The following is a 17,590-nucleotide window of genomic DNA, read 5'->3' on the forward strand; positions in this document are numbered from 1 at the left end:
TTTTAAAATTTGTTGAATGAGTGAATGAATCAATCAAATTGTTATAGTATCAATGCTAAAAAGTTTAATCCAGGCTTTCCAAGAAAAAAACTATCTTAAGACTTTTGTTCAACCCCAAGTCTTTTGTCATAGGTTTGGTTTGTAGGCAACAAAGAGTTTCCTAGTTTAGTCATCCCTTGGTATCCATGGAGGATTGGTTCCAGGACTGACGCAGATACCAAAGTCCAAGGATGCTCAGGTTCCTTATGGCATAGTATTTGCATATAACCTACAAACATCCTCCATATACTTTAAATCACCTCTAGGTTACTTATAATACCTAATATAGTATAAATGCTATGTAAATAGTTGCTGGTGTGGCAAATTCAAGTTTTGCTTTTTGGAACTTTATGGATTTTTTTTTTTTCAAATATTTTTGGATCCATGGTTAGGTGAATCTTTGGAGCACATGGATACAGAGGGCTGCCTGTACTGAATTTAGGAAGAGTTACAGATTCAAATGGGAGCCAGGGTTGGATTTTTGTCTCCTCTTCCAATCTCCCTATGGCACCATCAGTTCATTTATTCAACAAACATCTACTGAACGCTAACAATGTCAGGTCTATATATTTGTCAGTGTTTTAAGGGCAAAACCAGATTTTTGTCTCATGATGGTGGGATTTAAAACCTTGCATGATAAAAAATAAAACCACAACAAACTCCTATAATTTAAAAAAAAGAAAAAGCTAACAAAAAGAGCCACTAAAAATCATCTTTATAGCACTTCATAAAACAAAATAAATGTATTTGTATTGCACTTAAAACTTTAAAAAAATTCCTGTTTTTGTTACGTATAGATTACTCATTTGGAAATATAAGTAATCAGTACACTATGAATATAAATATGTAAAGTTATATAAAACCTTAAAATATAAAGTAGTTGTAGAGTTAAATTGTCACATTGGTACATATGGTAACCTAAAAAGAAAAAAAACAAAAAGCTGTTCAAAAAAACAAAAACAAAAAAAAGGCAAAGGAAGGCTTTACTCTAATCCTACATATAGCAATCTAAAATTATTAGGAAGAAAAACAGGCTTTGGCAATTTCCTGTATACCGTGGGCAGTGTTCTAGACTGAAAAATTAGAAACATTTTGAAATAACTGTGTGTTTCTTATTTTCTCTGTTCAAATTCAGAAAGTCTCCGGAGGCCAGTGCTGGACTTCTCTGATGTACTGTAACTTGCATACTGGATCTCATGATCAAGAACAAAAGAGAAAAAAGATTTTTTTTTTCTTCCTTTAACTCAAGGAGAAGCAGCAGAGCTGCTGGCCTTGAAATAGACTTTAAAAACCTTTTGATATTCTCTTTACATTTACGTTATTAAAATTTCTTCCAAATCTCTATAACTTTAAAAGGCATTTTTGGAAAATCCTTTCGTTTTTAATTTATGTTCATATTTATCCATATATATTGGATTCTTTCTTTTCTGTCTTATAAGGAGTAATCTTTTATGCAGTTAAGTATGGGGTCTGGATATTCAAATTCAGTGTCTTTTCATGAGGTTTCTCCTTTTTCCTGGCAAATTCTACTCATCCTTTAAGCTTAAACATCAGCTCTTTTCTGAAGGCTTCCAAACCCTTCATTGCTAGATAAGGAGTTCATTCTCTGTTTTCAGAGAATTGTATTGAAATTATAGCTTACATTGTAACTATATATTTTCATTTCATGTTCAACCTCAAGCAGTCCAGAGCTTTTTATTTCTTAAAAATTGTTATACAGTCTTTCTTTCCTCCCTTTCTTCCTCCTTCCCCCCTCCTTCCTTCCCTCTCTCCCTCCCTTCCTTCCTTCCTTCTGGCTGTGTGGGCTCTTCATTGCTGTGCGCAGGCTTCTCTACTTGTGGCCTGCACGCTTAGTTGCGGTATCTGGAAACTTAGTTCCCCGACCAGGGATTGAACCCGGGCCCCCTGCATTGGGAGCATGGAGTCTTAACCATTGGACCACCAGGGAAGTCCCGGTCCAGATTTTCTGATGAGTGGGAACTCTGTCTTGTTCTTCTAGTCCCTATGGTTTCCCTCTGTAGTCTAACAGAGCCTGGCTCAGGATAAAGGCTCCATTAATTTTTACTTAATAAACGATTGAATGATGAATGAGCAAAATTCTTTTGCTTTTTAAATTTAATTAATTTATTTTTGGCTGTGTTGGGTCTTCGTTGCTGCACACGGGCTTTCTCTACTTTTGTTGAGCGGGGGCTACTCTTCGTTGCAGTGTGTGGGCTTCTCATTACGGTGGCTTCTCTTGTTGCGCAGCACAGGCTCTAGAGCGCAGGCTTCAGTAGTTGTGGCTCGCGGGCTCAGTAGTTGTGGCTTGAGGGCTCTAGAGCGCAGGCTCAGTAGCCGTGGTGAACGGGCTTAGTTGCTCCGTGGCATGTGGGATCTTCCCGGACCAGGGCTTGAACCCATGTCCCCTGCATTGGCGGGTGGCTTCTTAACCACTGCGCCACCAGGGAAGCCCCTTGTTTTTCAATATGGTAGTAATATGTCATAGAACAGTGGAGTTCTGTAGGATACAGTTTGTGAAAAACCATCCATAAGCTTAGCCCCACTTCCAGGAGTGAACCACCTCTGTTCCCAACACGTGGTTTGTGCTTTTTTGCCTCATTACCTTTGCTTGTATTTGAAACTGTTTCCTTCATATCCACTTGTCTCAATTCTACTTTTTTAAAAAATTGAAGTATAGTCGATTTACAATATTGTGTTAGTTTTAGGTGTACAGCATAGTGATTTGGTATTTTTACAGATTATACTCCATTATAGGTTATACAAGATAATGGGTATAATTCCATGTGCTATGTAGTCAATCCTCGTTGCTTATCTATTTTATGTATAATAGATTGTACCTGTTAATCCCATACCCCTAATTTGTCCCTCCTCCCTTCCCTCTCCCCTTTGGTAACCACTAGTTTGTTTTCTAAATCTACTTCTATACATTTTTAAAAGGCCTAACACTGTGTCACATCCTCTACAAAGTTTTTTTTTTTTTTTTTTTTTTTGCGGTACACGGGCCTCTCACTGTTGTGGCCTCTCCCGTTGCGGAGCACATGCTCCAGACGCGCAGGCTCAGAGGCCATGGCTCACGGGCCCAGCTGCTCCGCGGCATGTGGGATCTTCCCGGACCGGGGCACGAACACGTGTCCCCTGCATCGGCAGGCGGACTCTCAACCACTGCACCACCAGGGAAGCCCTACAAAGTATTTTTTTAATTGGCCTTTGATTTCCCATAACACTTTCTACAACGTTCTCATGGCTCTAATAATTTTATTTCTTTTATTATCAGTTTACCTCTCTTCTCCCTTACCACTGAATACTATGGGTTTGAATCTCTGGTCTGCATCTCTTTTGCTGGATGTATCAGTCGGGATCTTGACAGAAACCCAATTTGCCTTTGATTGGTTCAGATGAGGAGATTTTATTGAAGTGGCTACTTGTGGAGGTGAGGACAGGGTGGAGGGAACAAGCAAGGACAGAGCACCCAGTGTCTAGCAACAGGCGGAAGCCATCACTGCTCTTGGGATGGGAAGTAGAGGGAGGGAAGGCTGTAGCAGAGCTGGGGGAGTGAGCGCCCAGGTCCAGGGCCTGCTGCCAGGAGCCGTGTGTCTATGGAGCAATGCAGCCGCTGCAGGAAAAAGGGGATGAGTGGGAAAGAAACACCCTGACCTCTTCTCCCACCCTCTGATCTCTGGAGCCTGCCAAAGTCAGCTCACAAGGGAGCTGGGCTGTGCTGTCCGTAAGGCTCAGCCTCCTGGGCACAGGGCAGGGCAGTGAAGGGTGGAGAATTGCTGGGAGGCAGACAGAGAATAACTAGCACACTGGGAGAGGCTCCATTTCCTCATCTGCAAGATAGGGTAGTGACAGTCCCCTTCTCCCAGGGTTATGGTGAGGATTAAATTAGGAAATGCATCAAAATACTTCTCAACCTATGTGGTGCCTGATTCTACTCATTAGCTACTTATTATTATTATTTACAAAAACAACTCTTTGGATACGCCTAGTGTAAAAGCTAATTGAGGAAGGTGCCGTGTGTTGGTTATTTTGTAGCCCTTACACATCCAGCCCAAAACACTGTTGTAGCATGACCCAAAATACATGGCATTTTGTAGGTGATGGGGGAGGGCTTTTTTTTTTTTAATTTTTAAATTTTATTTTATTTATTTTTTTATACAGCACGTTCTTATTAGTTATCCATTTTATACATATTAGTGTATATATGTCAATCCCAGTATCCCAATTGAGGAGGCCTTTTGGACAGGGGTAACAGGGAAGATTGTTTGGCTGTTTGGACTGACATCATCAGCCAATCTGACCTTGAAAACAGACAACAGTGAGATAAATTTGAGACTTATTTTTAGTTTTCAGCAGACTTTTTGGGCACTTCGTAGACCTAGTCCGAGGCCTCTAGTCTTTCTTTACCTCAGCAGAGGGGAGAGTTACTGAAAAACAAGCCTGCTCACCAGGACTGGCATTCCATAGCCATCCCTGGGAATGGTAGTGATTCCTCATATTTTGAAAGCAAAGCAAGGATGGCCAGCCCAGGGTTTAATGCAGGCAGGTTTGTATCTATGGAAGCCATTTGCTTCCTGCTCTTTCAGACCAGTAACCTGGTTTATTTCAAACACAGGATCAACTGGCTTCTGCTCCCCTTGGTACACAGATTAGGGAAACCACAAGAATAGTCATCCGTGTTCTTTTCACTTCAGAGCCCACAGAACGCCTTGGAAAGCCAACTGACTCTTCACCTGAGACCAGAAAGGCCGATTCCAGAGAAAGTCCTTTCACAGGAGCTGGGGGTGGGGTGAGGTGTGAGGTGGGGACTCACCCACATGGAGGCAAGTGGGTGTCGGAGCCGGTGACTGCAGCTTGTGCTCTTGGGGGAAGGGCGAGTTCTCAGGGTGACAGAGCAATGAAGGTCACGCTGGGAGGAGATTCCCGTACTGACACCAGCAGCTGCAGGTGGGGACTCCCTTCAAGGAGGAGTGACTTTATCCGGGTTTCCAGCAGACTAAAATTAGTGAGGACACTTAGCTCCCAGATCTTGTGGGATCTGTAAGTAGTTGCTCACGTTATTGTCCCCGTCCCTGAAAAATCAAGACCCAAGCCAGAACTGTTAAGAAATGGCTCTGAAGCTGCTCCACCCGCCAGCCTCATGCTGCCCTGGTGGCCCAAGCGTGGGTCCTCTGGCTTTTCCTAGAGCACACGAGCGTTTCATCTCTTTACTCAAGGCTGGCCGAGGGCCTGTTTGGACAACTGTGTGCAGCCAGAGCGAGGCCTTACTTGCCACATAAGCAGTAGGTTCACTCCATTAAACAGAAGAGTAATAGGTAACAGAGTAGTTTGGGGATTATGCCATCAATAAAAATTAGCTCCTCCTTTAAAACTCTGACACCCTCCAATCTGCTTCTGACCCCATCTTTAGGTGATTATTATTATTTTTTTTCGGTACGCGGGCCTCTTACTGTCGTGGCCTCTCCCGTTGCAGAGCACAGGCTCCGGACGCGCAGGCTCAGCGGCCATGGCTCACGGGCTCAGCCGCTCCGTGGCATGTGGGATCTTCCCGGACCGGGGCACGAACCCGTGTCGCCTGCATCGGAAGACGGACTCTCAACCACTGCGCCACCAGGTAAGCCCTTTTAGGTGATTGTTGTCTTCTATAAAAAATTTAAGAGAGACTTCCCTTGCAGTCCAGTGGTTAAGACTTCGTCTTCCAATGTAGGGGGTGCAGGTTCGATCCCTGGTCAGGGAGCTAAGATCCTACAGGCCTTGTGGCCAAAAAATCCAAAACATAAAACAGAAGCAATATTGTAACAAATTCAATAAAGACGTAAAAAAATTTTTTTTAAATAGACATTTTAAGAAAGGTACAGTGTTTCCAAATTGCTACAATTAACAGTACAGTTTCCATTAAGAAGATCTTAGAAATAAAATAGTCATATAATAAATCTCAAGAAACAGATTTGAAAGTTAACCTATATAATATATTCTTTGTAATTGTGGCAAAAACAAAATAAAGCAAAATAAAAACAAGCAAAAAATTAGCTCTTCTTAGCAATGTGACACCATCCCAAGATGATACTTTTTTGTTTTAACGTTGAAATGCAAAAGGTACTTCGCTTCAATCCAGGAAGACCCAGAAGGCCCAGCCCTGTGCTAAACCATTATGACCTCATGGTTGTGTAAATTGCATATCGGTAAAGTGAGGTTATCCAAACTATCTTCTCTTTCAGAACAAGAGATGGCAATGTCTCTCTTTTTTTTCCTCTTTTTTGTTTTTTAAAGCAATGCAATAAAATCAAACTATTTAATGCTTAAAACCCTTCCTGCAGGAAAATTAAGAACAAATAAATGACAAGTCTTTGATTTGTTAGACCACTCTGAAAAGTTGATTGCTGACTTCAAGGCAAATTCCAGTCCTGGTAGCAGCCCTCCAATCTCAGCCCCAATCATAATTTTATTATCAACACTTTCATCCCTGCCCCATGATCCCAAATCTTCAGGGAATTGAAGTTCACTCAGAGTTTGAGTATTCTTGATCTGAGCTTGTTAGGAATCAACCTTTGTATTTACTCTAAGACCTGCCTGACTAGAGTAGAAAGCATGAGTGAACCAATAAAATTGTTTTGTGTAAATTTAGAGTTTAAAAAGTTTTTTTGGTAAAAGTATTTATAGCATTAGTATAAAGTTCATTTTCACAATAATGGCTATTTATTATCTACCAGGTACCAGACACTTCCCACTGCTTATTGTATTGGACCAAATAGCTCTGAGCAGTAGGAACACATATCCCTCCTTTTGCTGGTAAGAAAGCAAGGCTCTAAATAGTTAAGTAAAATTCCCAGTTTGAAATGTTGGAGAAGGGATTCAAACCCAGGACTCTCTACCCCAAATCCATGTATCATAAAGTTTCCCATATTGTTCCTGTTAGAATGGTTTCAGATACAAGTAATGGAAACCCCTGACTTACGCTGGCTTAAATGACAATAAGGAAGTTGATTATCACACACGTCAAGAAGTTCAAGGGTAGGGTGATTTCAGGTAAGGGGAACTCAAGGCTCCAGCTCTGCTTCTCTTGGCTCTGCAATTACCATATCCAATTACATCCAGAGGAAAAAAAAGAGGAGCTTCTCTTCCTATGTCTCTCAGGAGCAAGACAGTAATACCACTTCCCAGACCTCTCTTCATATCACTGAGGTGGGGATTCAATGGTCATTAAGTCCTTTGCTAAATCAATCACAGGCCAGGGAAGAAGTTATCTGTTAGCCTAAGGTAAGTAGCACAGAATAATTGGAAGAGCTCTGGACTAGGGCTCAGAAACCTTGGGTTTTAGTTCTAATTCTGTCATCTACTTGGTTGTGGAAACTTGCTAGTTGCTTAGCCTCTCTTAGACCTTACCTTTTCCTTATTGGTAGAACAGGGCTGATAATTCCTGTCCTACTGATCTCACAGGGTTGTAAAACAGGAATGAAGTAATGTCTGTAGAAGTATTTTGTAAACTGTGCCACATGATATAAAACCATGTTATGGCTTCTATTAATATGGTTCAGAGAGAACTTCTGGTCGTGAGATACTTTTTCAATTACACTCGTAGTTCTTGATCATCATCAAGATGATAATTTAGAATTTTTAAAGTTTTGCCAAAGATTATCTGAATTTTACTTTTGTGTTAGAAAATTAACAGTGCAAAAACAGGGGGAAAGTGTGAAATTTAGTACTTAAGAAAGCCAATTCCAAGCATCCTCGTAGCTCCAATAGTATCTGTTTATATATGGATAGGTTGTTAATAAGTTATTTTTTATACTCATAAAAAGCAAGTTTCCTAAGAATCTATTAAACAACCTTTCTCATTCCTTCCTTTATATCAATTCAGTAAACATATATGGGGGGAGGGGGTGGGATGCACACATAAGAGAATCCGAAACAGACTCTGTCTGAAGGAGAGTAACTACCTACAAGGGAAGAAGTCTAGAGAGCAGACTAGATAGAACATATCCACAAGTAGCTATAACAAAATATAGAAAGATAAGAGGAAGTGATAGGTAAAGTCCCAAGGTGTGAAGAGATAAAGGGCTGTAAGAATTCAGAAGGTTCCCAGCTGTGGGGTTAGGGAAGGCATTAGGAGAAGGCTTCATTTGACCTGGGAGTTGGAAGATTTGGACATGGGAAGAGCTAGTTCACCTTGGCTCTACATCAAACTTGCTCTGAACTTGAATATTCAACCAGAATGCAATAATCCTTGAGTATAAATTATATGAGAGATATAGCAGAAAATAGTAGTTGGAAAGGTAGAGATTGCAGCTAGATTATAGAGGGGTTGGAATACCAGTCTAAGGAATTTGAACTTTATTCAGTAGGTGTGAGATAATAGAAAAGATGTATATGTTGGTCTCTGCTCCTGGTTCCTGGCACTGAGCTTCTAAAACCCGTGTAATTTCCTAAGTGATAAGAGCGCTAGGAGCATCTAGTTCTAATATTTGGTCTTTGATCCCGGTTCCTGACACAGGGCTTCTGAACTCTTATAATTTCCTGAGTGTTAGGAGTGTCTTTTGTTCTAATGAGGTGGCTTTGGTTGGGGTCCTGGATGACTTGTGGATGGGGGCTGCTCACCAGAAAGAACAAGCCAGGACTAGAAGCTTGGAGTTTTCAGCCCTGCCCCCATTCTCTGAAGGGAGAAAGGCTGGAAATGGAGTTAATAATTGTTCATTGTCTGCATGAGGAAGCCTCCATACAATTGCAAAAGTGTGGGGCTCATAGAGCTTCCAGATTGGTGAACACATCCATGTACTGGGAGGTTGACCCACCTCACCTCCAGGAGAACAGACGCTCCTGTGCTCAGGACGCTCCCAGGCCTCACCCTGTGTATCTCTTCATCTGGCTGTTCATGTGTGTCCTTTACCGTATCCTTTAATAAACTGGTAAACATAAGTAAGTGCTCCCCTGAGTTCTGTGAGCCACTCTAGCAAATTAATTGAACCCAAGGAGAGGGTCATGGGTCCCTCCAATTTGTAGCTAAATTGGACAGAAGTTGTGGGTAACCTGAGGAACTACTGCTTGCAATTGGCATCTGAAGTGGGAGGGGGGCAGTCTTGTGGGACTGACACGTGTGGGATCTGACACTATTTCCAGGTAGATAGTGTCAGAACTGAATTAAACTGTAGGACACCCAGCTGGTATTATGGAAAATTCCTTGGTGTGGGGAAAACCCCTCCACATATTTGGTGACCAGAAGTGAGGTATTCTTTGTGAGTAGTAAAGGAGACACACAAGAGGGAAAGACTGTAGGATTTTTAATTCAGGGGGCAGTAGGGGTCAGTGAAAGTTTTGGAGCAGTAGAGTGAGTGCCTTCATGATATCTGTGCTTTATGAGGATTAAGTGGACAGCTTCTGGGAAGCTAGACAGGAGGGGAGAAAGTGGAGGCCGAGAGACAAAACTCAGAGTTTGCATGTTCAAGGTAGAGGCCATGAGAATTTGGACTAGATTATGGGCATTGGCCTGGAGATAAGCCAACAGATGTGAGATACTTTGGGTGGAGAAACCATAGGTCTTGGTAATTGATATAAAGACCAGCTGGGAAAGGGGGAGTCAGGAGTCTTTTATTTGAAGATGACAAAATGTCAGTGCAAACTTATCTAAATAAAGAAGTGAATTTGGGATTGACATGTACACACTGTTATATTTAAAAGAGATAACCAACAAGGACCTACTGTATAGCACAAGGAACTCTGCTCAATATTATGTAACAAATTTTTATGGAAAAGAATTTGGAAAAGATTAGATACATGTATCTGTATAACTGGATCACTTTGGGGTACACCGGAAACTAACACAACATTGTTAATCAACTATACTCCAATATAAAATAAAAAGTTAAAAAAAAAAGTAAATTTACCTGTTCACTTAACTGAAAAGTCCTGAAAACAGGTGTAGCCTCAGGAGCTGTTGGATCCCAGGTCTCAAATGATATCATCAAGACTTGGGCTTCTCTACCACTTAGTTTTTCTTCTGTGCTGGTTGATAAGGCAACCCCCAGAAGCTACTAATTTATATTTTTGGAGGATTAAATCCAGTAGAAGAGAGAGCTTGTCTCCCCATCAGTTCCAACAAACATCCCAGATCTGGTTTCCATCGCACATTTCTGAAGCAGTCCCTCTGGCTGCAAGAGATGATTGCTGACCGGCTTAGACCTATATGTGGTCTTTTATTTTCTATTGTAATTTTGATAATTTGTTCACGAAGACAACCTAACTCTAAGCCAGTATGAGACATTTCCCTGTGACCAAAATGAGATCTCACTCTGAGGAATTCTTGCTAACTGAAAGACACTACTTCAGAAGAGTGATGGCTGCTTCTCATTCAATTACATCAACTGCAATAATTTTTTGAGGCAAGTTTCTTGAGGACCTGGCACCTATCTGAACTCATAAAATGAATAAAACCTAGACCATTTCTAGGGCAGTCTTCAAATTGGGCAGTGAAAATGCTACATAGGTGCCAGAAAGATTTCACCTCTGGGGAAAAGGTGAGCGTTGTCTGAGAGGGCTCGACAAAGGAGTAACTATTGATCTAAGTCTTGTAGCAAGTATAAGCTTTGCTTCAGTGCCATCTAGGCAGGGCCCTGAATGCCAGGGAGATGTTGACAAGTCATTTGGATTCCATTTGAAATGGGGTAATGGCTCTAGAAATAGCATGAGGCCATCTGCCTGATCTGAGCAGTCTTCTCTGTACACAGTATGTGTGATGTCTAAACCGTGTTTTTAAATTAGAATTTTACAAAGTGTTTAAGTACGCTAGGAAAGCTAACTCCTTTCAGAGAACTGTATGGAGATTCCTTTGGTGAAGAAAAGAATCATTCTGTGAAGTGAATCCCTCAATCTGAAAGTGCCTCTCTTTCCCCTTGATTTGATGGGTATACATCCATTTTCACGTACTGGATTTGCTTTAAAACCAGGTACATGCACGTCAACTGCATTAAGGAAAAATCTTAAATTCCATTAGAAGACTTTTAAATTGGGGGTCTGTTTTTATGAAGGAGAAAGCATCAATTTGAAAAGTGCAGCCTGAATCGAGTTGTTACTGACAGTCACACTGCTGGTGACACATTTTCAAACATATGGCTGAGCTGCTCTTTCAGCTTTCCAGAATGATCATCATCCCACAGATGCAGATTGCCGTAACATGTAATTTGGAATGAGATCAAAAGTTTGAAAATTAGGAAAGACAATCTGGGTGGAACACTTGATTTTTGATTTCGCAAAGCAGACCAGAGCACTGGTCTAGCCTGAGCTGGTTGTCTGGCAGGAGATCAACAGATCCTGCCATCAACAGGCCCTCCGAGGCTGAGGGCTTGCTGCAATATGGCAGCTGGACTTGCAAAGCCCAGGGATCCTCTTGGCCCTTATTAGGCTCTTAAGAGCCATCCTGAAACAAGCATAGGTGTTAACAACACTGAGAGGAGACCCAGGTTGGGAGAGAATCACTTTTACCTAAATTATGCAGCTTTCTAACTGGGGCTTGGGAAGCCTGGAGGCAGCTAGAGGAAAAAGATGATTTAGGAGACCCGTATTCCCTGCTTTTATCTGAGTGCTTCCCCACCCTCCCCCCGACCAAGAAATAAAAGGAGGGGCCAGAGAAGGGAGCTTGCATGTGGTGATCTGTACTTCGCAAATTCCCGGCATATGGTATACACTCAAGAATGACAATCCGTTGAAAAAATAAGTGGATGAATGAGTGATTGGATGAATTAATAGTAGACTATGAAAAGTTCCCTCTTTGTGACTTTTCTGGGAATGGGCTACACTTGAGCTTTCCTTAGGACCAGGATGGAGACTGTCCTTTTGGTTATTGATTGGCTGGGAGACAAGGAGTTATGCAGAAAACGAACTCATCTTAAATCTTTACAGGATCCGGGCAACTCCTTTCCAAACTTATTTGGAAATGTTTCAAACTCTATTTCCCACAGAAAATAAATTCTGGGAAAAGAATTCAGAAACCAAATACAGTAAACAAACAAACAAAAGAAGCCCAACCCTCTGTTGAATGTACAACACTCGAAAAACATTTACAGTTAGGGAAATTGTTAGTGACTTAACAACGGAAAACTAGAGAAACTGTCTGATGCCAAAATGACTTCCCTTCTCTGCACAAGACCACCCCCCCCCCCCCCCGCAACCACCCCCATCTATGTCTATACCTGTTAAAAGGCGAGGCTTTGGAGGATGTTAAATGCTGGAGGAAAACTCGAGATACAGCTTGGAATACTCAGGCTGATTTCAGACCTCCACGAATCTTCTGGTGGGTAATCAAGAGAGAACCAGGATAACGCCTTCTCTTCTTTTCCCATCACCAAATGTCTTTATTTTTATGGAGGTTCAGGTTCATAACTTCTAGTCCAAACATCAGGAATCAAAAAATGTTGAAGAAAGGAAAAATAGGAGGAAAAAGACAGAGAATGAGCCTGACCCATAGTGAAAGACCTTAATTGGAAGCATGGGGAGAACATTACAAAGCAAGCCTTGGTTGGGGGTGTGTGTGTGTAAAAGAGATCGAAGTTGAAATTGAATTTCTGAAGGCCTCATCCATTCTGGTTCAGATAGAACTTGTAGGAGGGACTCTCATCCTTTTGGAAATGGGGGACTCAATGATTACTGTCCATGGGGCCCCTCTGTCTTTGCTCTGAAAGCTTGTTTGCTTTAGTGGCTTAATAACCTGAAGGCCTGAACCTGGCATCCATGGACTTCTCTCCCGTTGAGTCTTCAGGGCTTCTCACCAGGTGCTGGGAGTTTATGAGCTGTGCTTCTCTTATATCTAGAAAGCCAGTTGGTGACTCAGTGGCCCTTCTCCACTTCCCAACTCCAGGAGCAGTGCCACCCGCTGTGTCCCTAGGGGTTCTGGTGGCCAACGAACAACGCTTCCCGGTTCTCTTGTCCTTTTATCCTCAAAGATGCACACATGGGCTGCTTCCATTTTAAGAGTTTTAGTGCTAATCACTCCTGCAGTGTTTCTTGCTGTTCAGGGGAACTGCCTGAGAATTATCAGGATTATATGTTTAAAGCTCCCCAAACTGTTCTAATAATATTCTTTTTCTTGACCTTGGTGCAGGGTGCATAGATGCATTCAGTTTGTGAAAATTCAGCAAGCTGTACACTTATGTACACTTTTCTGGTTGTACATTATATTCCAGTAGAAATGTTTTTAAAAACCACCTGAACCAAATGAATCAAAATCTCAGGTTCGAGGCCTGAGAATATGCATTCTTACCAAACTCCTCAGGTGACTCAAGTTTCAGGGCCTTTGCACTAAGCAGAAATAAACAAAAGATTCCAAATATTGAAAACCATTGTACCAGCGCTCGTTGTGGTGTTTGCGGGCCTACTTCATTACTCATTCATGAGTATCTATTCCATAATGCATTGTGTCAGGCCCAGGATCACAACAGTTCAGTGATGGGCAGTGTTCCTGCCCTCATGCTGCTGAGGAACCGCTGAGCTCACCTAGACACCATCCCTGGCGGAACTCCCAGCCTCCTAGAGGAGATAATGGGCCAATAGTTAGGATGCAGGCTGGTTAGTGCTAGAGAGAGGGAGAGCACAGGGTGATCTGGGAGCGCTCAGAGCCATCAACTATATCCCACTAGTTGGCAACTGTACCCAGACAATCCTAGAAGGATGCCCCCTGATATCCTCCCCTCCCATAGGGGAGGCTTCCTTTCCCTGTCCTGGGGGATGGATCCACCTCCCAGCACTTGGGGCTACAGGCCAGGCAGGGAGAAATAATAGGTGCCAGGAGAGGCCTTATAGAGTATTAGTATGGTTTAGAGCATGGGGTGTAGCGCCAGAGTCCCTTGGTTCAAATTCCAGCCCAGGTGTTTACTAGTTGTGGGAGTGATTACTATAGTATCTAACTAGTTCTATCATCTACTTCTAGGTGTGGTTACTGGGGAGAGTAAATAAATTCATATCTGTGTAGTTCTCAGATCAGTTAGTGCCGTATAAATGTTGTTCTATGATCCTTGTTGTTGTTGTTATTTCATCTACCATCAAATCTCAAGTAGATAAATTACATTCCCGAGAACCTGCAGACAGGGTGACACCCATCTCCGTGGGATCAGGCTGCCTTCTGGCATGATCCCCTTGAGGCAGTCCCTCCCAGCCTGGAGACCAAATAAGCGAAATAGAAAAATACTTAATTCAAACAAAACAAAAGCACAATGATGACTGAACATGAGGAGGAAAGGAAAAATACTGGTCACAGCCATGTAAGGGCCCTTCCCACAGGCTACATCACCATGCTGGAGCGGAGGCCGCTTTCTTGCACCCCTGTCTATGCACCTGTTAACGTTACTCAGGGAAATATTTACAACAACAAGATCATGCAGTGTATTTGCTCCAAGACCTTCACTGGACTCCCATAAGTACTGTTTCCTTCTCTCCCTCACCACCTGAAGGAAGTTCCTAGAAGTACTTTCTGTTACTGTCCATATTTCATTGATGGGAAAACTGAGGCACATCCAGAGTCATTAAGCTATTGGCTCCAGATCACAAAGGTAGTGAAGAGTAAAGCCAGGCTTTGCATCTTGGCTCTCAACTCCAAGTCAGGTGTGTACCACAAGAGAACCAGACAAGCAATCCCTGGCCATGTATGAAGCCAGGCATGAAGAGGTTCAGGAAAGGACGGAGCTAAGGACCTGGAAGCAACATGGCAATATAATTCAGCAATTAAGAGTATGAGCTTTGGAATTGGACAAGTCTGGGTTTGAATCCTGGCTTTGTCAGTTTTATGGACTGAATGTTTGTATCCCTCCCCCCTCCAAGTTCATATGTTGATGCCCCAACCTCCAGTATGGCTTTATTTGGAGATGGGGCCTCTAGGGAAGTAATTAAGATTAAACGAAGTCATAAAGATGGGGCCCTGATCTAATAGGATTAGTGTCTTCAGAATAGACACCAAAGAGCTCATTCTGTCTCTCCATGCACATATAGGAGAAGGGCCATGTGAGGACGTAATAAGAAGGCAGCTGTCTGCAAGCCAGGAAGAGATGCCTCACTAGAAATCGAATCAGCTGGAATAAATTTCCGTTGAGTGTTCAACCACCCAGTCTATGATATTTTGTTATGGCAGCCCAAGCTGACTCATACAGCTGCTACTAGCTATGTGACTGAGCACATAACTCTCCTGAACCTCCTTTTCCTCATCTGTCAAATGAAAATAATAGTAATCCTACCTCATAAGATTGTTATGGTGATTAACTGAGATAATGCATTCGAAGAACATAGCCAAAGGACCAGCACATGAATGTTAAAAACTCATTCATTCACCCTGTTTATTTAACAGATGTTGATTGAGTGCATGCTTTCTGCCAAGCATTGTCCTAGGTGCTGGAAGTCCAGGAATGACCAAGAGAAATAAGGTCCCTGCATTCATGAAGCTCACACTCTAGTTGGGGAGACAGATGATAAATGAGGAAACAATTAAGATAATTGTGGGTTGTAATAAATGTCATGAAGGAAATAATCAGGGAATAAGATAGAAAGCAATCTGAGGAGACCACCTAAGATATGGATGTCAGGGAAGTTCTCTCTGAATAAGATGTTTGAGTTGAGACCAAAAGAATGAGAATGTGCCAATCATCTGAGGAGCTGGTGGGCAAGCATTCCAGGCAAAGAAAACAAGCGCAGAAGCCAGGGGAAGGAAAGGGCAGAATGCTCCAAAGAAAGGAAGGCGAAGTGGCTGTGCTCTGTGAATAAAATGCCCTGGGATTGTGGAGACAGGCCCCAGGGACCAGAGTTTGCAACACCTCGTGTTTTTTTCTATGAGTAATGAATTGCTATGAACTGATTCATTTGGGGGAATGACATGTTCTGATACGGGTTTTTTTGCAACATAACTCTGGCTGGTGTGTAGAGAATGGATTACAAGGGTTATGAGCAGAAGCAGCGAAGCTTGTTGGGTGACTGTTAAACCAGTTCAGGGTAGAGATGATAGTGACTTAGATTAGAGATGGAGAGGAGAGTTCAGATTATGATGGTAGAATTGGCAAGTATTCATGATAGGCTTGAAGCAGGGTGGGGAAAGGGGAGAAACAAAGGATTACTAGTAGGTTTTTGCTTGGTGCTGTTAGCTGATGGGTGGGTGGGAGGAAGACTGGGGAAAGACCAGGTTTGGAGTCTCAGCAATCGCCAGAGGTGGGCAGATTACACTTTGAGAACTGCTGATGTGGGGGACAACAGGAGTGCAGTCCTTCAGAGGACCAGAGGGAATGCGGGGGAGTGCACAGGTAAAGGGGTTGAACATTGACAGGAAAATGACAGTTCTTCCATTTTCATAAGTGAGGAGGCAAGAAGATTGGTATACATTTTTAAAAAATTTTTTAATTGAGGTATAGTTGATTTATAGTGCTGTGCCTATTTCTGCTATGCAGCAGAGGGACTTAGTTATATGCATATATATATTCTTTTTTATATTCTTTTCCATTATGCTTTATCCCAGGATATTGAATATAGTTCCCTGTGCTATACAGTAGGACCTTGTTGTTTATCCATTCTGTATATAATAGTTTGCATCTACTAACCCCACGCTCTGTGGTTACCAAGGTTCTCCCTTGGTAACCACAAATCTGTTCTCTATGTCTGCGAGTCTGTTTCTGTTTCGTAGATAGGTTCATTTGTGTCATATTTTAGATTCCACATACAAGTGATAGCATATGGTATTTGTCTTTCTCTTTCTGACTTACTTAGTATGATAATCTCTAGTTGCATCCATATTGCTGCAAATGGCATTATTTCATTCTTCTTTATTCTATATCCATAATGTACATTATGAATATAATGTATATATCCATTCATCTCTTTATCCATTCTTTATCCATTCATCTCTCAATGGACATTTAAGTTGCTTCCCTGTCTTAGCAATTGTGAATAGTTCTGCTATGAACATAGGTGTGCATGTATCTTTTAAAATTATAGTTTTGTCCAGATATATGCCCAGGAGTGGGATTGCTGGATCATATGGTAATTCTATTTTTAGTTTTCTAAGGAACCTCCATACTGTTTTCCATAGTGGCTGCACCAACTTACATTCCCATCAACAGTGTAGGAGGGTTCCCTTTTCTCCATACTTTCTCCAGCATTTGTTATTTGTAGACCTTTTAATGATGGCCATTCTGACCAGTGTGAGGTGGTACCTCATTGTAGTTTTTCTTTTTTTTTTTAATTTACTTATTTTTGGCTGCATTGGGTCTTCGTTGTGGTGCACGGGCTTCTTATCGCCGTGGCTTCTCTTTGTTGTGGAGCATGGGCCCTAGGGCGCGCAGGCTTCAGTAGTTGTGGCTCACGGGCTTAGTTGCTTTGCGGCATGTGGGATCTTCCCGGACCAGGGCTCGAACCCACGTCCCCTGCATTGGCAGGCGGATTCTTAACCACTGCACCACCAGGGAAGTCCCCTCATTGTAGTTTTGATTTGCATTTCTCTAATAATTTGCCATGTTGAGCATCTTTTCATGTGCCTGTTGGCCATCTGTATGTCTTCTTTGGAGAAACATCTATTTAGGCCTTCTGCCTGTTTTTC

This window comes from Phocoena sinus, chromosome 8, assembly GCF_008692025.1.
Source record: "Phocoena sinus isolate mPhoSin1 chromosome 8, mPhoSin1.pri, whole genome shotgun sequence".
NCBI lineage: Eukaryota > Metazoa > Chordata > Mammalia > Artiodactyla > Phocoenidae > Phocoena > Phocoena sinus.